Here is a 22,321-nt window from a genome sequence, read left to right as displayed (position 1 = left end):
AGAGTATGCAATAATAAAGTACAACCATGTAATACAATGCTACCCATAATCTGGGAAAAGCAGAAGAGGGTATATAATTCTTTTATGGGGAGAGCAGGAGAGGATATCAGGTTTATTATCCTGAGTCTCCAAGAATAAACAGCAATTGTCCAGGTGTTAGAAGGGAAATGGGGATGAAAAAGGCAATGATGAAACATAATTTCAAACTAAGGGAATAGCAATTAAGAAGGCATCATGGCCCAAGATAGCTTCAGATACTTGTAATTACATAGCTGGATAGCTACAACATGGAGGTAGTCTATATTTGGGAATCACCTGGAAGCAGAGAATTTCTTACTGCATTATTCTTTTATAATAACGATAAAAATATTTTAATATTACTGAACTGAAGCACACTTAAGTAATATTTTGACAGTTGTTACATCTGGAATATTTGAGCCCATGAGATAAAATCATATTGTCTACTGAATAGACTTGAAACTGACAATTATCCTGTTTTTCAGATCGACTTTACCACCATGTAATTTTTGCTTTTCTGTACCAATTTTCTCAGCTAACAAATGTGAAAAATATCTACACTTCTCAACTTCTAGAGGTGTTATAAAGAAAAAAAGATGTAATAAATGTAAAAATATTTCATTGTTTTCTTTCAGAACGAAGAAGTTATTTCATGCTGTAATTTACACCTTGTATATTAAGCACTGGGCAAAGTGTGCTTGTGTCAATATTTACCACAATGAGATTCTGATCTAAAATGGACTACAGAAATATAAAAGGACAGAAAATATAATGTAAATTAGTCTAAGTTTTCATAAAATAGCAATTAATAAAAATAAATGCAAGCAGAGTGGTAGGTAACTATACTATTAAGGTGACTAAAGAGAGAAGCATGGAAGTTGAGCATCATCATGAATGAGGATGTCTTCTTCTCAAAGACGACGTATTCCAGGATCTCTTTGAATAGCAAAGGGGATCTATTCTAAACCCAACTAAAAGGGAAAAATAAATATGAAGGTACATATTTAGTGTATTTTTAGTATTTTAAATATATTTTTAATTGCACTGGTAATGCACACATATATAATTGTATATGTTTCAGACAGAAAAGAAATATACACAGCAAATCCTGAAATTTCCATACATTTACTCTTCATTTCTTTCCTCCTCTAAAAATGACAGCTGTCAAACCCTTGAAATTTGTCTTGTACTGTATGTATTTGCTATTTTACTTTAGGGATTGGTGCTTTTTTCCCCCAGTACATTTTTATATCCTTGTGTTGTGTTCAACTTTCTAAAATATGTCTTTATTTTCTTTCAAACTGTCTAATGATTTCCCCTTGTTTTATCTATTATATAATTTATGAGCACTTTTTATTATATTATTCCCCCAAGGTATCCTACTCTCACTTCATAGATGCATCTAGGATATTAAATATATTTTTATATATTTATCTTAGCTTCATGTAGTGTCTTGAGTTTTTCAGATTTACAAGGTTTTTGCTTGGTCCAGGCCCAGGGAACCACCATTCCAAATTGTAAGGTAGAGGAGGAAGGCAACAAAAGGGAGATATCTAGGAAAATTTAAAAGAAAAATGCTAAATCAGGTTTGTATGTCTGGAAAATAATTGTTACTCATTGACAGACCTAGTGGAGCAATTAAAAAATTAGCAATGTGCCGGAGTCCAGCTCCAGCAGACAGGGAATCAGCCTGAAGGGGTGAGCGGTGTTAGCAGACGATAATGTAGCCTCTGACTCATAGTACGGAACTATATGTTTATTTCAAGCTTCGGGTTCTCTTTTATACTCTGACAAAAGCATTATGTCAGAGGTTTGACATTTTCAGTTTCCCCCACCCAGATTTATTGTCTCCAGAAATCATTGTTGTCCTTCAAACAGAGTTCCTGAATCGGCTTTACTATCTATTATCTACTTTCTCTTATACGTCCTATACTTAACTTGTGATTACATTGTAACTCATGCTACATTCCTCAGTTTATTTCTTATCTTTCTAAATCCTGTTCGCCCATAGCATCTTAAGGCTTCTAGCTATTCTTCAGTTCAGTTCAGTTGTTCAGTCCTTTCCGACTCTTTACGACCCCATGAATCGCAGCACGCCAGGCCTCCCTGTCCATCACCAACTCCTGGGGTTCACTCAAACTCATGTCCATCGAGTCAGTGATGCCATCCAGCCATCTCATCCTCTGTCGTCCCCCTTCTCCTCCTGCCCCCAATCCCTCCCAGCATCAGAGTCTTTTCCAGTGAGTCAACTCTTCACATGAAGTGGCCAAAGTACTGGAGTTTCAGCTTTAGCATCATTCCTTCCAAAGAACACCCAGGGCTGATCTCCTTTAGAATGGACTGGTTGGATCTCTTTGCAGTCCAAGGGACTCTCAAGAGTCTTCTCCAGCACCACAGTTCAAAAGCATCAATTCTTCAGCACTCAGCTTTCTTTACAGTCCAACTCTCACATCCATACATGACCACTGGAAAAACCATAGCCTTGACTAGACGGACCTTTTTTGGCAAAGTAATGTCTCTGTTTTCTTAATTATTCCTAAACCCTAAACTCAGCAAACTTCTTTTGCCATAAATATTTCCCTCACAAACAGGTCTCAGAAAACAATCCTTCCCATGGCCTCAAGCTGCGGCCTACATGCTCATCCTGGGACATTCTTTGTAAAGATCCTTGAACAAATGTCAATGGTTAGTTTATAGATTATTTTCTGGGCACAACTGCAGAAGGCTTTGTAGGCACAAAGCTTCTCATGCTTCTCTCAAGCACCTTAACATTCTTTCCAGCCAACTCAACGGAAGAAAGGAAAGAACAAGTCAGAATCACAAGGCCTAACTCCTTCATCCCGGGGCCGTGCCTGCAAGATGAGGAGAGGCGGTTGGGGCCGTGCCTCCATTTTGTCAGTAATGCCTAATGTGGCTCCCGACAGCAACGACTATGTGAATCAGATAAGGCAAATAATTTCATGATGATGTATGAATTCTGTCTGTAAAATCTGGTATCATTTATATTCATCCAATATAATTTATATTCAGTAAGAATTATATAATTCTTGCTATAATTATAATTCTGTCTGTTGATTTGTTATAGAACTTCATTGCTTTTCTTTTTCTTCCCCCAAATTTTATCCCATGATAATTCCCCCTCAATGTCCTAAGAATAAGGTTTATACTTTAATGTGTGTACATGCACACACACACACACACACACACAGAGCTTAGAATCATCTAAAATAAAAATCGGTTCTCCAGAAAACACTACCAGGAACTCTCCTGAGCAAATGAATACCCAAAAGTAGACATCAGAATGAACATACTTCTAAGTAACATTATTAGTGGAAAAATTAGTATGGCATGCTAGGGACTGGCAGTTAATAAACATTACCAGTTGGCACTCGTGGTAAAGAGCCTGCCTGCCAATGCAGGAGACATAACAGATGTGGGTTCAACCCCTGGGTTGGGAAGAGCCCTTGGAGGAGGGCATGGCAACCACTCCAGTATTCTGGCCTGGAGAATCCCTTGGACAAAGAAGCCTGGAAGGCTACAGTCCACAAGGTCGCAAAGAGTCAGACATGACTGAAGCGACTTAGCATGCAGTGAAGGGATAAATTTGTCTGTGACAAGAGAAAAAAATAAAAGTTCCTCAAAAAGAGAAATATCTCATGACAGAAAATGTGTACAACAAAATGGTAAATTGTTTTGAATTTTCCCTGAATGTGTGAGTAGCAGCAGTCTAAATTAGCAGAAGTTCATTTCCTTTCTGCTCCTCCAGCACTTGGTACATATTTGTATCATAACAGTTATCTTACTAGATTACAATTGCCTGTATGGTAAGATATGCAAAGTGCTAACTGATATGCTTTTACTTTCTTCCACATTTCACTGTTTCATCTGTAGAATGTATGTGATAATACCTTCTAGGAGTGCGTTAAATGAATATATGCAAAATGCATAGAAAAACATCTGGCACAAAGTACTGAATAAATTTGGGTTTTTGTTATTGTTATTATTTAATTTCTTCACTATTACCCGAGGCTCTTCCCCCAGCCACTCCCTAACATTCTGGCCAGATATCTAAACTATCATTCCCTATGGGGAACTGTTATGGGAAACATAAAAAAGAATCATCAGATTCTTGTATTTTAAATTTAAAAGGTGTTAATCTAAGTGTATGAGTTGAACTGCACCCACATATCCTCAGAAAAAGAAAGAAAAAAAAAAAGATTTGAAATCCTAATCTCAAGGGGCTCAAAATATGCCCTTACTTGGAAATAAGGTCTTTCTGAAAAAAAGTAAAGTGTTGGTCATTCATTTGTGTCTGATTCTTTGCAACTGTAGCCCACCAGGCTCCTCCATTCATGGGATTCTCCAGGCAAAAATACTCGAGTAGGTTGCCATTTCCTTCTCCAGGGGATCTTTCCAAGCCAGGGATCAAACTCGGGTCCCCTGCATTGCAGGTGGATTCTTTACTATCCGAGCCAGCAGGAAGCCCAAGGTCTTTACAGAGATAAGCAAATTAAAATGAAATCATTACAGTCGACCCTAATGCAAAATGACTTGTGACATTATAAAAAGGAGAAATTTGGACGTGGAGACAGCACAGAGGGAAGACGATACAAAGAGATGTAGGAGAACACTACGGAAAGATGGAGACAAGGACTAGAATTAGTGTCACACACCAAGGAATATCTGGGCTACCAAAAGCTGAAAGACACAGGGAGGATGCTAGTTTTCAGAAGATGCATGATTCCACTGACACCTTGACTTAGGAATTCAAACCTCCAGAACTGTGAGATAATAAATGTCTGTGGGTCTGAGCTAACCAGTGCGATCCTTTGCTGTAGCAGCAAATTATCACATTATGTATAAGACAGACGATTTCCGAGGAAAACTTTTGGATCCAGTTTACTACTGGCACAGAAGGAAGAGATTCAAGCTATACTCTTTGGGGGCTGGAAAGGAAGTCTGTGAGGAAGCAAGACTCAAACCAACTGGGGTGTCTGTTAAGGACCTCCTACATAGTTTGCCTTCCCCAGGAGTAGCTAAAAAGCAGAAAGATAAGAAGCTGAAATTTTCTAATATAGCAGGGACTGCGCCTCATTTTTCTGAAGCCCACAGAGCATATTATGCTCCATGGGATGAAAACAGGAGGCAAGAGATGGCCGTGTGGGGTGCCTGGGACGTGGGACTTACGTCAGCTAATTATAGCCCAAAGTGACCCTGGAAAGTTGCTACTTGCTTTTCTTCCCTCCTCCCCTAAGTACAGAAGCAAAAGTTACCCAAGAGAAAGAGCTGACAAAACCTGAGGTAACTAATGGTCATGAAGAGGGGATGCTGCCATGCAAAACTGAATCGATGGAGCTTCTGGGGCCCAACAGGAATATAGGCACATTGGCAGATGTCTGAGTGAAGGGTTGATAATGTTCCAGAATCATTCAAGACTCTCAATTCAGTCGCTCAGTTGTGCCCAACTCTTTGCGACCCCATGGACTGCAGCACGCACAGCCCACTAAATGGCCACGAAGAGAAGTGGGAGGCTGGGGATCATATTCTGCTTTCCTTAAATATATTCCGGACTGAGATCAGTCCCCGTGAGAAGATTGTAAACCTGAAATCACTAGAAAAATTCCCAAGTGACTCAGTCCACCTCAAACTGACAGGATTTATTTTTCTGCCATTAGGCAAATGGGGGCTAGAATTAAAAAACTAAGTACTCCTTGAGCACATAGTAAAAAAAAAAAAAAAGGCATCCGTTATATTCCTCTCTTCATTATACATAAGTTCCTTGATGACAAGCACTGTGTTTTCATCTTTGTCTTTTCAAAGCTACCATAGAGCCTGATGTATATTAAGGTGTTCCCTAATATGAATATATTTAATTAATGAAAAACTAATAAAATTATAGTTGCTTTCTCTAAATTAAATTGAAAAGTCAAATGAAATGCACTTTGATTAGTTAAGAAATCTCTTAATAAACTGATAAAGTCATTTTGCTTATGTATTGTGTGTTTCAATATCCTTATAAGCCATGTTTTCTTAATATTTTAAAGACATAGATATAATAATATATAACCTTTGATTATATTATCATATGTAAGATGAATTTTACCTGTTCCTCCTGTCGTATACATAGAACACATAATCCATAGATCTAAATTACATAAGCCTCACTGAAGTTAAAAATACTTTCCCAGATATTACTACTTACAAATGTTTTACAAAAAAGCAACACAAAATGACTGCCAGTGAATGACTATTACCTTGTTCTTTAAGGAGACAGATTATTCACTCAGAAAGAATTAATCCAGTGGGAAGACAAAGTTTTCAGAAGACTAGAGCAGGCCACAAGAGAGATTTTGCAAAACTCTACATGTAGTCCATAAATCTGATTTTCAAACAGAAATTTGGAGGGTTTTTAATTGTATTCATTTATGGTTGAATCAACATTGTAAACATAAAATTTAGAAAAATATATAATATCAGAAAACTGTGCATACTCCAACAATTTAGTATGCAAAAGAATATTTTTTACATATTCATGTGTAGGGCATAGGTATGATAAAGAATAATGGGGATGTTTATCCTTTTGTTCAATTTTGTGTGTCTGCCAGTAGATGGCGGTACCATGTCGAGTGCTGTCAGCTTTTTTTTTTTTTTTTTCTTTTTTTTTTTCCCCTCAAAGCTGTTTTCTGATATATGTTGGGTACCATAGAGTGAATCTCAGAACAGGAAGCGGAGGCATAAGCAGAGAGGATTCTGGAAAGGTTTCTTTGTTTTCTTGTTCAGAGAGAAAGCAAAGAGGGGGTTTGGGGGGAAGCATTGTAGTTAATATGTAAACCTCTGTGGCCAAAAATTTGAACAACTGCAGGGGAAGGCTCTTTATACTCTAACCATCTTGGATGCGGGCTTTGTTATGCTGTGATCCATAAGGCTCTGTTTCATCAGGTAAGCTGGCAAAACGTTCAATTTTCTGAAACATAGAATTTAACAACCAGATCATTTCTCTTATTTTAAATCATCTTCATGCTGCTATTTTTAACCTAATGTTGTTTTAATGTCAATTACAAGGACCAAAGGCATCGTTTGATGTGTAAACTGCTTACTATTCCTTTATCTCAAAGGAAGAGCCTCTGTCTAGAAATGGTGACTTATGGTACAGACTAGGCATTACTGAGCTTGTATTTGTGAAACATGTAGATGCCTATGATTCACTGTAGTCAAGAGGAAATATTTTTATTACACAAAGCTAACCTAATTGATTTTGTGGCTATACTTTCTCTATTTAAATGTCCAGTGTGCCTAGTGTTTTTTGAACATAAATGTATAGTGACATTGGGACTATCATTCTCGTGCTTTAGTCTTTTTGTAACAGCTTTGGGAGGCCATGCGTATAGGGAATGATAACAATATAGAGGTGTATAGCTGTTTGAAAAACATTACCATTGGTCTGTAAAATAATCTATTCTCACCAATACTAACCCATTAAAATGAGATTTAACCTTCTAGTATTAAAACTATCCCTAAATACTCCATTATGTGTTATTTTTTATTTTAACATATTCATTTTACATTATTTACCACTTTATTGATTTAAAGGGTATTGTACTCTCTTGATGAGTTATAAGCTTTATATATTTCTGTATTTTTTCTGTGTATATTTTAATAACTGGTTATTATTATCATTATTATTACTATTTATCAAGGAGGGCTACTTGGACAAAAAGCAATTATTTATTTTATAATCTATATTTTCTGCAGTTTCTTTAAAATATTTTATAGAATAATCATAAAGATTGCATTCAATTAGCAATCACATAGAACAGAAAATTATTGGCAGAAAATCTCTAAGTATTCATTTAATGAAGAGTTTTAAAAATCATAGAGGTTTTTAAAAAATACAACAGGTGGTATAATGTAACACATGGAGACAAAGATAAAAGTGTATATACTTAGAAGATTATGCATGAAAACATTTCATCACAATCAGTCCAAGCAGTGAGTGCCCTGTGTGGAATAAAGACCTCTGATTTCAACACGGGTTTCTAGTCAGTACTGGTCAAACCAGCCTAAAAATAGAACTTGCGGCCTCTGCTTTAAAAACAACTATAATCTCTAATGATATGGAAAAATACTGATTTCTCATCCAAGATTTTACCTTGGCTAGCAATAATACTTCCTCTAAAAAATTACAAAATAGTGGTTGCCTCAGAGAAAATCCCTGGGTCTTGTATATTTTTGAGCTCCTACCATTGGCTATAAAGAAAACTGTTTCTTTGAAAAGGGTTCCCAGAAAAGGATGCTAATTGGCTTGAGCATATTGTACACTCCAAGCTTCACTACAGGTGACTGAATTTAACTTTGTTCTGTGTAAACACCAGAGCTGGTCTTTCTGAACTGTTTTATATTTATGAATGGATGCTTCTATTTTGTTCCTATTAGTAATATTTTTATCAGTATAGTTGCAAGAATCTCTTAATTCTTTCTATATTTGTAGTAACCATGTGAAGAGCAAATGCATACAGAGTTATTCACCAAATGTGCTCTTTGAAAATTGTTAGAAATCAAACATGTTTCGATTAAATGATGTATCAAGTACATTTGGTATCTTATTCTTAAAAAGAACTAGTAGTGACTTCATTTGTTAGGTCAAAAATAATACTGTAATGTACTGGTGTGGTAGAGAAAAATAGGTTGGGCACTGAGCTGGAAGTCTTGATTTCTGATTCAAATTCTGCTACTAATGAGTTTTGTTGCCTCAGAAGGGACACTTGTAAAATATGGAAATGGGAATCAAGGATATATAAGGACACTTTTCATTCATTGTTCCTAATTTATCTGGATTTTCACCAATTGATTTCTCAGCTTAACTGTAATCTGATATATCTCTGATTTTCACTGAGTTTTATATTACCATTAATCTTGTGCTAAACATGAGGATAGAGAAATAGAGATGTTTAAAGGTCCTTAGCCAGTTCCTTCTGTGGTGGGAACAACCAGAAAGCAACATGGAGAAGCGGTTAAGAGCAATGGCTAGTGGAATGAATCTTATATGTGTGTGTGTGTGTGTGTATGCGCTTGATTCATATACGTGATTGTGTGTGCTTAGTTGCTTCCATCGTGTCCAACTCTCTGCAATCCCATGGACTGCAGCCCACCAGGCTCCTCTGTCCATGGAATTTTTCAGGCAAGAATACTGGAGTGGGTTGCCATTTCCTACTTCAGGGATCTTCCTGACCCAGGGATCGAATTTGTGTCTCTTGCGTCTCTTGTATTGGCAGGTGGATTCCTTCCACTGAGCAACCTGGGAAGTCCCAAATGAATCCTAGGTCCACTATTAACTAACAAAGATTTTAATCTTATGAGCCTCTATCATATCACCTGTATAAACAGGAATGATGATGCTGACATTGCAGCATTGTGTAAATAAATACTGTCTGTCCAGTGTTTATTACATATCCTGGGGCACAATTAAGTGCCAACCCATCCCTCCTCCCCTGTTCACCAACGCTTGCCAAAAGGAACAGGTATTATTTTTTAATGCTGGTGATGGTAGTGCATCTTCTACAACAACAGGAAGAATACAGTGAAACTGCCAAGAAATTCCGTAGTTGAAAAGGGAATAGTTCTTATCCTGGAAGCATGCCCTTGCTGAAACACAACAAAATGTGTTCTCTATAATAATATCAATTAGTGTTAACATCCTAGCCATTTCCTGAATTGCTCATAGAACTCTCATACCTTCTAGAAGACCACTCTTTTGCCAATGATACATTATCATGGACCCCACTTCTAAGGCCTTTTTCTTTTTAACAAAATAGGGGCAAAAGGCTTTATTTCGCTTGTGCTTTAATCAATACAACTATTAGACAGAAGGCCTCTGTGAAGTCAGAAAAAAAAATTAGGTTTCACCAAGAATTAATTTCACTATGACCATCAAGTTAAAGAACCTAAATCCCAGAAATGACTGCATGTGTAGGCTATGTGATCAACTCAAACTATCTACCGTTTAAATAGAATTGATGGTGCAATAAAGGGTGGAAAGTCAAACTGTGCCGGATGAAACTGTTGACATAGAGCAAAATCTCTGCTTCTCTACAAAGGATTTTTTCTACAAACCCAGCTTCATGCTCTTGACAGCTGTGTGCTACTGGGATCTTAGGGAGCTAGAGCTGGGAGGTCTTTTCAGCACCCCAGGCCTCCCAATCCTTCCCTTCAACCACCCTAGGCCTCTTTAAACTGACTCAAATAACTGTGATGTCAGTTTCATTTTCATGGCAGCCAAGACGACTTAATGGGCTTATGATTAGACAGATCTGAGATGGCCTTGAGTTTGAGAGTCTTCAAGACACGAGGGGAAAGTTTCTCAATTAGACAGTGCCCTGCTTTAGTCCATCTTCCTGACTCCAGCTCATTCCCAGCTCTTCTGATTCCTTATTTTTAGGGGTTAAATGAAAGCACTCATAAGTGGAAGCATATTAAAAAAACACTTTTTTTCCACTGAGGAATGAAATGTGACTAGATGGTGAAATGTCTTTGCATGAGCGGCTGTTCAGATTGCTTTCTTTCTCATCATCATTCATGTATAGGAACACTGTGAACTCACTGAAGGTTGGGAATAATGTTTACCTTGTCATCTAAAATATATTATTCTTTCTACCTTAATATTGATGATTGTTTTACCAGTTTTCTAAAACTTGAGGATTAATTTATCCACCTGCTCCTGAAATAAGGACTTCCCTATAGCTCAAATGGTAAAGAATCTGCCTGCAATGCAGGAGACTAGGGTTCGATCCCTGGGTGAGGAAGATCCTCTGGAGAAGGGAATGCAATACACTCCAGTATTCTTGCCTGGAGAATCCCACGGACAGAGAAGCCTGGTGAGTTACAATCCGTGGGGTCACAGAGTCAGATATGATAACACATACACGTAACTCCTGAAATATAATTTAGGATATTAACAGTATACTTCCGTCCTAGGGATCTATTTGAAATTTTTATTAACTTTAATCCTAAATTATCTGTACTTCCACTTGAATTTTACACCATAAACACCTTTAATGGCAATCCTATGTAGAACCTGGTATCCAAACTACAAGTTCTTGAGGTAGGTTGTTCTTTGAGGTAGTTATAAAATCTGGGAAGGATAAAAGCCAATTTTATTGCCTCTTGGGTTGCAAGTTCATATATTTATCTTTGATTAGAAAACTACCACTTTAGTTCAGCTTTACTTGATAATATTTTTCACACTGGGGTGAAGTTAACACATTCTTTGCATACATTTTAATGGGTTTATGTGTAGAGTTAAGAGCAGAATAGTGTTAATTTTCTGTTAATTTTACCTGAAAGTAAGTTAATAAAGAAAATCTTGCTCTCTTGCTAAGCAAAGATGTGCTTGCTGACCTGTCTGATGGGCACCAGCTCTGTAGATATCTGAAATCTGAATCTATGCTCAGACGTCTAATTAGCCACAATAGAAGAATTCTTTAAATTTTATATGAATACCTACTCAACTGCATAACAGAAGTTTTAATATGCCTCCTATTTATTGAGTGATTCTTATAATACTCCACCTCTTTTGTCCAGGCTTTGAAGTAAAAAAGGACTTTATAGAGAGAACCTTAAAGAAATTTCTGCTCAAGATAAATGAATAGAGAGTAACTGCAAAGTAACTTATAAGCATGCTTACAAATTAAATCTACCTATTAAACACAAATACAGTGCATATAAACATATGCTAGGTGGTAGCTGTATTAGGGAATTCTCAGGGGTTGTTTTAGTTCAGAGAAACCTTTTAAAAGTTTGGAGTTAATTCTGTAATAGTTGAATTAGGTTTTCATGCTTTTGCAGACTGCATATAGGGAGCCCTGCATGTGATTAAGCTCTGAGCTGGAGGAAAGAGAAAGAAATGATGGTCTTTAAATTTTTAAACAGTAGTTTAATATTGTTTTATTCAATGGGTGATTTCAAAGATGGGAAGTCACTCCTTAAATAACCTTGGCCATTTTCTGCCAAGAAGCTCACTTTTGGGAATTTTAATCTCCTAATATTCAGAAGATACTCTATTCTTACTTCGGTCGTACAGAACATTTTGTCCTTTTCTTTTTCCAAGAGCTTGAACTGGAATAATTCACTAAATCCCAGCTCCTGTTATTAAGTGACATTGCACTTCTGAACCAAACCCCAAATATTCATGCAGAGCTTATTAATAGGACACATTTAATGGGCTCACGCCTCTATTTGAGAACCAATCACCTGTTTGTTAGCTTCTCTGTGTCCTTGCTGTTTTTGCTTGTAACATTTATTTTTCTTAATGTAAACTGCTTTTGCAAAGTATTCTGATGAGACTGAGTACATTCAGCATGGTAGGGCCATAGACAAAGTATTCCGAGCAATTTCTTTTCATGGAACTTACACCATGGATGGCATACACTTAAGAATGAATTCTCCAAGAAACAAGCCCAAATTCCTACATGCATGATGCAGGTGAGAGAAATGAGTAAAGCAAGTCAGGTTGGGACTAAAAAACTCCACAGCCCACGTGCTTTCTAAAGAGGGACTGCTCCTAAGGGCCAGGAGACTATTGAATTTAACGATTTTTCCAAAGAAGCTTAAAATCTAGATTTCTTTTTTGAGAAACTTCCCTCTTGTTAAATGTTATCATCTATTTCAAATTATTTACAATATTGGATAGATTCCACAAAGCATACCTACAGGCAGGATATGGCCAAGGGATTTTTGGCCAGGTATTTTTTCCTTTTGCCAATCTAACCAGTATTTTTACCAATAAGGGTAAATAAACTTCATGGAGAAGAAATGGCTTGACTGTATTTGGAGGAAGTGCCACACAGGCACTCATAGTTCCTATCTGCTCCTCCAGGCTTAACTAACTGTCCACCATTTTTCTCTTTCATTTCAAATCCTTGGATGTTCTACATATTCCCTCCCAAAATTCTGTTTTTACTGCTGCAATTACTTCACTGAATTTTATCTACTTAGATCCTTTTACTCCCCTTTTTTTTTATTGCTATTAATACTTCTCTTGCTATGGATATCTTGTTACGGCTATGCTAGTTGATGAAGTATGTAATATTCTCACTTCTACACTATTCTGAAATTATTGAAATTTGTAGGAAAAACATGTCCCTTAGCTGAGAAAAGATAAAAGATATCATTAATAGAATATTTACATGTCCTTGAGTTAACATGGTCTCAAAGTTCCAAAATATCTTATTAAAGTATCTTTAATCATAGCCATTAATGATGACAACTCAAGTAAACCCATTCTTCATATTAGTTTTCAACAATTTTATCGGGCTCTACTATCAATCTTAATATATCAGTTCCAAAAATTAAAGTACATTATTATATTAGCATTGAAAGAACAGGCAAAAGTATAATACACAAATATATTGCATTCTTTTTCATTGATGTAAAACTTGGTGGTATAAAGAATAAAAATCAAATACATATGTCTGGAATGAGAACTTCTTCACCAGTACATGGAAAATCAGAAAGAAAAAGCAAAATGAAAACTGAAAAAAAAAACAGTCAGATTTTTTAAACCTCACCAATAATAATAAAAGGAGGGGGAAAAAACAGTTTAAAGGAAATAGAGATGCAAACATCTGAGAGAAAATGGAAACAGATAAAACATGATGAGCTTATTCAGAGAGTGGGGCACAGCTCTGGCTACACACTGGAATCATCTGGGAAGCTTCAAAAAGAGCAAAGCTAAAAAAAAAAAAGAGTAAAGCTTGCTCCACCTTAGGCCAATTCAATTAAATGCGCTGGGCTGAGCCTGGGCATCAGTGTTTAAAAGCTCTGCAAGCACAGTTCAAATATGCAGTCAGGTTTGAAAAGCAATTGACTAAAGAAAGATGGAGAAAAACAAGAAAAGCTAGTGAAAGTTTGGCTAGAGAAGTGAAAGACAACTGAGAAATGGCTTTTAGAATAATTTCAAAATTCTAACAAGTGGGCACATGTTAAGTTAAAAGACTATGCAAATACTTAAAGTAACAAAAAGTACATTCGTGTCCATTTCCCCTTCGGTTAAAAACACTGGTATTTACTCTATATGTTTAAGCAGTTTTATATTTCAAATTGGTAATTTCCTACCCTTACCTCTATTAGAAAGTTGACTCAGCTGCTGGTTGTGATATATTTTTCAAACTAACAATACAAACAATTGTGCACACTTGGACATAAGCATCCATGAAGTTCAATTTGTACAACCAGAGATTTGCCCTCTTCTTATTCTGTACCTTGTAAATTGTTCCTTTGAAAATTAAGTCTTAAAATCAAATAAGAGTGGTCATTGAAAGATAATTTTTCAAATAGCCAGTTCATTCAATTGGAAACAAAACATTGATTTCAAGTTATTGAAACTTCAATTGTGGCACATTTCGAGGTAAAGCAGATCTGTAAACCAACAAATTATTTAAAGCCAAAAGTCACTTAAAAATGTATTGTCAGAAAGTGGCATTTCTGAGGAAAAAGTGAATTAACCTAATAGTTAAGTGGAATTAATAATGAATTGATTTTCCTAAAACGAATTCCATTATGAAGGTGAGTCAGCCTTTTCAACATTTTCTGGGTTAACATCGCAGTTGCTTTTCCATGTTGATTTCCCACAATCCTTTCCACAACTAGGGAGAGTCTGTGGTAGCCTCTATAAAAGCAATCCGCTCCATCCTTCAGAGCAGATTATATCCTAAAGTCTTTCCTCTGGAGAAACATCCTTTAATATTTCTACTCAACTATGCTTTCTTCATGATTTCTACCATTTTTTCAACCAGGTCACGAAAATTATCATCCAATATGAAAGAGCTGTTAAATCTCAGGATGAGAATACATGTATTTTGAAACAGGAGGCTAGTGGTTGCATGGTGAACAGAAGCAACACTATATTATATCTGGGCTCAGTTTATGGTAGACGTCGATGAAACGGTGCTTGGATTCTCAAACTGGGATTAGATCACTGATTTTTTTTAAAAAAATGACATCCTACCTTTATATTCAAAGTACTTAGGTGGTCTACAATAAAAATATAAATAACAAACCAGTAAAATATTAATAAGAATGAACCAGTCCATCCTGAAGGAGATCAGCCCTGGGATTTCTTTGGAAGGAATGATGCTAAAGCTGAAACTCCAATACTTTGGCCACCTCATGCGAGGAGTTGACTCGTTGGAAAAGACTCTGATGCTGGGAGGGATTGGGGGCAGGAGGAGAATGGGACGACAGAGGATGAGATAGCTGGATGGCAACACTGATTCGATGGATGTGAGTCTGGGTGAACTCCAGGAGTTGGTGATGGACAGGGAGGCCTGGCGTGCTGCGATTCATGGGGTCGCAAAGAATCGGACACGACTGAGTGACTGAACTGAACTGAACCAAAAAGAAATGTTTTTTAATGAAAGGTAAAAACACCTTAAATTAGTCAGTGTAGAGAGCAAAAAATTTATGGTTGATATGACCATTTCCTCTACCAACACAGTGACAACTGTGAGAAATAAGTGGATTCTTTGGGGAAAAGAATTCCAATTTGTTATTCAAAAGCATTAAGTATATTTTGAAAAGGGGAAGGGTAATGCTCAGGAGTAAATGAAAAGTGGCAAAGCACATCCAAATCATGATGCAGATCTCTATGCAAATTAGCACGAGTTAAAATACGCCCTGGAAACTGCAGTAGTAAGCTCTCTAATACATTTGTTAAACTTGTTTACTCTGTGTCTCAAAATTATCCTGAGTCATCGTTAAGACACATTTCTTTTAAATATCCATTAAATGTACTATAACTGTATTACATTTGAAACAACACTCTGTGATACAGATGTAACCATAAAATAATACTCACTTTCTCCAATAACCCAGATCCCTCAGGAAAGCTAAATTTGGGAAACTTTATGCATAACAAAATACTTTCTATTTATTCTCAATTTCTTCCTGAATAAAACATTTGAAAACTAAATATCTAAGACATAAAGAGGCACACTTGATTTGGAAACTCTTTGACTTTTTTTTTTCAACATTTGATAGATATTTTATGTTTTCTTGGATTTTTTAAAAATTGAAGTATAGTTGACATACAATGTTGTGTTGGTTTCTGGTGTTTAGCAAAGTAATTCACATATATGTATATGCATTTTTTCTTTTTCATTATAGATTATTATAAGATACTGAATATAGTTCCCTATGCTATACAGTAGGCCTTTGTTGTTTCTTTTATATATAGTAGTTTGTATCTGCAAACTCCTAAATTTATCCCTCCCCTCCCTCTTTCCCTTTTGGTAAACATAAGTGTGTTTTCTGTGTCTGTGAACTGTCTATTCAAGTTTCTGGTAACCTAGAACTGCCCTAAAAAAATAAAGTCTATTATTTTTTTAAAAGGAGAAAGACATTTGAAGAATAAATGAATTCAATGCCCAACTTTGCACAGGCAATTTTATCAGAACCCTAAATTATCCATGTCCTTGAGTAGTTAGTTCAAGTTCCATACTTGAAGAAGTTCTCAGTTCAAGAACACTGTAGAAATGCCACAAATTCCAGCTCTGTCCTTCCTAGCATCTCCTCCGTTCAACGCTTTTGTTTCTCCTTATGATTGCTGCCCTCACTAGCCAGAGTCTTGCTAGATCCTGCATCCTGGGAAGGGCCAGGCAGGCTATGCCTGTCTTGACTCTAATTAGCATATTGGTTGCTGCAATCTCTAAGGAAAATTTTGCATCAAATGTAATTTTCTATTGCCTGTGGCATTCTGGCTTCCTTTAGCCCCCAAAGAATTGAGCTCTGAACAGTATCCCTGCTGTGTTTACATGCAGAGACCCTCCACTGTGTGATCCTGCTGCAATTAAGTGGTAATGTGGGTGCCTGCTCAGTCACTTCGGTCACGTCCGACTCTTTGCAAATTTATGAACTGAAGCCTGCCAGGCTCCTCAGTCCCTGGGATTCTCCAGGCAAGAGTACTGGAGTAGGTTGCCATGCCCTCCTCCAGGGGATCTTTCCAATGTAGGTATTGAATGTCTCCTGCTTTACAGAGTGATTCTTTACCACTGACCAACAGGGAATCCCAAATAAGTGGTAACATCTACACCTAACTCAGGCAGCGCACGGAGGTCTTTGCTCTATTTTGGTACAAATGATGTGCTAAGTGGCTGAAGGAAAAACATAGACTCTCTGTTTTCACATTTTCTTCAATGACTGATCGTATTTCATTGAAACCTAGACTCGAGGTTTTGTTAGTTTTTTTTTTAATTGTTATTTGTATAGAAGATTTTTGATATCACCAATTTAGGAAGAAATTATGTGTACAGAATTGAGTATCTAAATAGAAAAGATGTGAGGGACAATTCTCTTCAGCAACCAACCCTCCAGCTATACTCTTCTCAAGGTATTCATAATATTGATTCATCAAAAAAACATAGCTCAAATTTGAACAAGCACATAGCCCATAAAGTATTCTGAATATGAAGACAGACTCTAAAAGGTATAACACAGCCAACCCCAGTTACATCATTAGTCCAATATTCAATGACCCTTTGAGTTCAGAGTATAAGGCAACTGCTGCACCTTCAGATCACTGTCTCTCAGAAGGGATAAATGTTGGAATACACCAAGCACAGAGTTTCAGTGCTGTAGAGATAAAAGAGGCGTTGCATATCAACTAGTCACATCCCCGCTTCCTTCTCCATAACAGATGTGGACACTCAATACCAAAAACACTGAGCATTCAACATGTCACAGCAAGTGACGTCAAAGACAAGCCTAGAACTTACAGATTACTTGAGTCACAGGCATTCCCCTATCTGTTTTCTTCTGTCTCTCTTAGGGGCAGGGCATGTTTCTATTGTATTATACTCTCCTCTGCCTCTCCTCTCCATCTTCAAGGTGGTCAGACTCCACAACATTATAACCATCTAGCTAGGATGGGGTGGGGGTGGGGTGCTGCTGCTGCTGCTAAGTCGCTTCAGTCGTGTCCGACTCTGTGCAACCCCATAGACAGCAGCCCACCAGGGGTGGGGTGGGGATGCTTAAAAGAGAAGCTGCTCAGGCGGCTGGGTTCTGGCTGGGGAAGAACCACAGCAGAACTGCAGCCACACCTAAATAAGTGTGCTCCAGTGGAGTTTACCACTAGCACTAATCTGAAGGCTGATTTCACAGCCTCCCTGCTGCATGCTAGATAACTCTCAATTCCTCTGTAGTTTAAGCCTCAGAGGATGCAGGTTACATATGAAGTAAGCACCACCATCTTGAAGTGATGCAAGTTATACCTCAAGCTCCCTTAGGTTGCCAAGTGAAAAAGGCAATCGACTCAACGCTGGGTTGTGAAAACAGTGTGCTGTCATTTTGATTACAGTCAGTAAACAGTCTGTGGTTGCCTGGAAAGAAACTGCCTAAAGCACAAGGCACCAGCAAGCAGGAGGAGAGACGTGGCTGGGGGCAACTTGCAGGGCTCTCTATTATGGCTGAAGCAAAACTGACATTACGATAGAAATGGATCAAGGGCTGTTTACTGGGCTGAGAACTTTATTTGCTTTCTATTTTCCTTGATGCCAGTTTACTTCAAAATAGAAAGCTTTCTATAATTCTGGATATATTCTGATTTAGATGTTTAAATGTGTTTAAATGTTACCTTCCATGTTTCTCTGTCTCTTACACACACACACACACACACACGCAGAAACACACAATGTTCACTTTTGTTTCTTGGTCCAAAATCCTAGGAATTAAAGACGAAAACAACCATCTAACCAAGTAAAACAGAAAATGATAGACAGAGTGTGCCTCTCCCTTTTAGAGCATCTCAGAACAGGGGATTGCCTGCTTTCTTAATTCATTTGTTAGTAGGTTTGATCATTTGGTGGATGGAAAAGGAATAGGAGAAAGGTATACACTGAACCAGCACTCATCACTACAGATATGAGATGAACATATGTACTTTGACAATTTCTAGATGATAACATTAAAAAAAGACAAAAGAAACAAGTGAAATTAAGGTTACTAATGCTGGTTTTTTTTTAAATTTAAGCCAATATCCAAAAATATTATCATTTCAGATTTGGCACTAGCTATAATTTAAGTGTTCAATTCCTACATGTGACCAGAGCTAACACACTGGATAGGGCACTAGCAGAATTTGTTTTAGGTAATAATATTCAGAAGATATCTAATAATATCCTGCTGACTGTGGTAGATAAGCAATAAAATCTTTATCTTCAAGAAATTTAAAATGTAGAAGAAATAAGGCACATCCTTAATAAAAGCAGAAGCCAGAGTATTATAATAATTATATGAATTTTAAAGACAATCTGTGCAAGTTGTTGGAGTTCAGGGGAAGGCAAAACAACTTCTGACTCAGAATTTAGGTATGATGAGCCTTGGCGTATAGGTAGGATTTTAACAGGCAGTAATTGGTGGTGAGTGAGAATTCAGGCAGAGGGAAGGTTTCTGAAAGTCAGAGGCCAGAGACGGGACTTTCGGGGAATGGCAAACATACATTTGACTAGGGAGGAGCACACATGTAGGAGAGCATGTAAGATGAAGCTGGAGAAACAAATCAGTAAATTATTTTTTAGGGAGAGCCTCTGATTTTTACTTTTTCTTGAGAAACCTATATGCAGGTCAGGAAGCAACAGTTAGAACTGGACATGGAACAACAGACTGGTTCCAAATAGGAAAAGGAGTTCGTCAAGGCTGTATATTGTCACCCTGCTTATTTAACTTATATGCAGAGTACATCATGAGAAACGCTGGACTAGAAGAAGCACAAGCTGGAATCAAGATTGCAGGGAGAAATATCAATCACCTCAGATATGCAGATGACACCACCCTTATGGCAGAAAGTGAAGAGGAACTCAAAAGCCTCTTGCTGAAAGTGAAAGTGGAGAGTGAAAAAGTTGGCTTAAAGCTCAACATTCAGAAAACGAAGATCATGGCATCTGGTCCCATCACTTCATGGCAAATAGATGGGGAAACAGTGGAAACAGTGTCAGACTTTATTTTTGGGGGCTCCAAAATCACTGCAGATGGTGATTGCAGCCATGAAATTAAAAGACGCTTACTCCTTGAAAGGAAAGTTATGACCAACCTAGATAGCATATTCAAAAGCAGAGACTTTGCCAACAAAGGTCCGTCTAGTCAAGGCTATGTTTTTTTCTGTGGTCATGTATGGATGTGAGAGTTGGACTGTGAAGAATGCTGAGCACCGAGGAATTGATGCTTTTGAACTGTGGTGTTGGAGAAGACTCTTGAGAGTCCCATGGACTGCAAGGAGATCCAACCAGTCCATTCTGAAGGAGACCAGCCCTGGGATTTCTTTGGAAGGAATGATGCTAAAGCTGAAACTCCAGTACTTTGGCCACTTCGTGCGAAGTGTTGATTCATTGGAAAAGACTCTGATGCTGGAAGGGATTGGGGGCAGGAGGAGAAGGGGACGACAGAGGATGAGATGGCTGAATGGCATCACCATCAATGGACGTGGGTTTGGATGAACTCCGGGAGCTGGTGATGGACAGGGAGGCCTGGAGTGCTGCGATTCATGGGGTCGCAAAGAGTCGGACACGACTGAGCAACTGAACTGAACTGAACTGAAGAAAAAAAAGACACTGGATTTGGTGGCATGATTACTAGCCATGTGACTTTGGACGTCTTACTTATCCTCTCTGAATCCTATTGTTTCCTTATCTGCAAAATGAGGACAATAATCACCTTTATCTCATAGAGTTACTGTCAAGATAAAAATGAGCTAATCAGTGCCTGGCACAGAGCAAGTCAGTGTCCTCTATTATCATTACTATTCCTTCTCTAAGATATTTTGAGGTGTGGAATTCTTTGAGGAAAATATTCATTCCTCACTTTGCTTTGTATTAAAGAGGGTCTGATAAACTCAGCATGTTGTTGTTTAGTCGCTGAGTTGTGTCCGACTCTTTGAGATCCCATAGACTGTAGCCCAGGCTTCTCTTTCCATGGGATTTCCCAGGCAAGAATACTGGAGTGTTGCCATTTCCTTCTCCAGGGAATCTTCCTGACTCAGGGATGGATTGGACCCAGGTCTCCTGCATTGGCAGCAGATTCTTCACCCCTGAGCCACCAGGGAAGCCCAAACTCAGCATACTTAGTCAATAATCTTTGAGGTAAACAGGTTTTGAATGTATGTATGTGATCTAGAAGAAATACAATTACATAATTAGCAAATATTGTGCCTATAGAGTATTTGGCTTTTGTTGCTTTTCTATGTTTTACCATCTTCATGGCTATATGACACAAAACTACGTTACTTTATTTACCTAACCAATCTTATATGAGTGGATATTTCAGTTTTTTTCTAGACTTTGCTGTTATAAAATATGCTACCTAAATAGAATACAAGACTTTCTAAAGAGTAGTTGTAGGCTGAATTTGAAATAGCAAATCTAAGTAAAAAGTTTAAATCTTTATAAGAAACTAACATTAAGTAATTCATTTATTCAAAAAATATCTGTTGAGCACCCACTATGTGCCATGCACTGTTCTAAGTACTTGGGATTCACTGGTGAACAAAAGGGACCAAGAAAGGAATATTCCAGCCCCTTTAAGTCTTATGTTCTACCCAGGAAAAATAGAAAGTGAATAACAGACATTATAAATCAGTTAATTATATAGTACATAATAAGGTGATAAGTGCTTTGGAAACAATAAAGTGGGGTAAGGAGATGGAGGGGAAGCACAGAAGGTCTCTTTGAAAAGGTAAAGTTTTGACCAAGACTTGCAGATGAGAAAGTTAGGTTATCCAGAGGAAACAACACTCCTAGGAGACTGAGCAGTATATCTGCGTTTGGCAGGTGCAAAGGACAGCCAGTAGCCAGTGTGACTAGAGAGGAGTGAGAAAAAAGGAGAGCAATGAGTTCAGGATGAGTTCAGCAAGGTAACTGGAAAGCCATTCATAAGGTCTTAGAGGCAATAATACAGAGTTTGGCCTTTTCTCTGGGTAGCTCCTGTAGGCTCCTGCACAGAGAAATAACTCGATTTGTTTTCTCTTTTCCCCAAATCACTCTGACTGCTGGGTGAAAATAGGCTCCATGGGAGTCAGGCTGGAATCAGGGAGACGCTTACAAAGCTATTGCAGGCTTCTGTGAAATACTGCCATAAATCATTTTAAGCTTCCAGGTTCAGAAGAATTACACCACAGGACATTAAACAAATAAACAATGAGACTGAAGAAGCTATGGCTATTATCTTTGAGAAATCATAAAAATGAGAACAGTATGACTGGCACATATGCTTCTAAGTTCAACAACAAAAAACAGAACAAACAAACAAACAAAAAAATTTCTGG

At 37.5% G+C, this 22,321-nt stretch overlaps 1 protein-coding gene across 8 annotated transcripts in view; it reads left to right on the top strand.

Annotated features, from left to right (window-relative positions):
- The first annotated feature begins 6,655 nt into the window (after window positions 1-6,655).
- Window positions 6,656-22,321, top strand: part of LOC147378453 (sodium channel protein type 3 subunit alpha) — a 124,584-nt gene continuing 108,918 nt past the window's right edge. For all 8 annotated transcript variants that reach the window (XM_086370555.1, XM_086370570.1, XM_086370563.1 and 5 more), the window contains exon 1: window positions 6,656-6,957. The gene's annotated coding sequence lies outside the window, so the exon portion shown is untranslated. The remainder of the gene's footprint in view (window positions 6,958-22,321) is intronic.

The sequence above is a fragment of the Bos grunniens genome, chromosome 2 (assembly GCF_055505025.1).
Source record: "Bos grunniens cultivar Pamir isolate PY7600 chromosome 2, Bosgru_T2T1.0, whole genome shotgun sequence".
NCBI lineage: Eukaryota > Metazoa > Chordata > Mammalia > Artiodactyla > Bovidae > Bos > Bos grunniens.
Note: the sequence above shows the minus strand (reverse complement) of the source record. Positions and strands in the feature narration are given on the sequence as shown.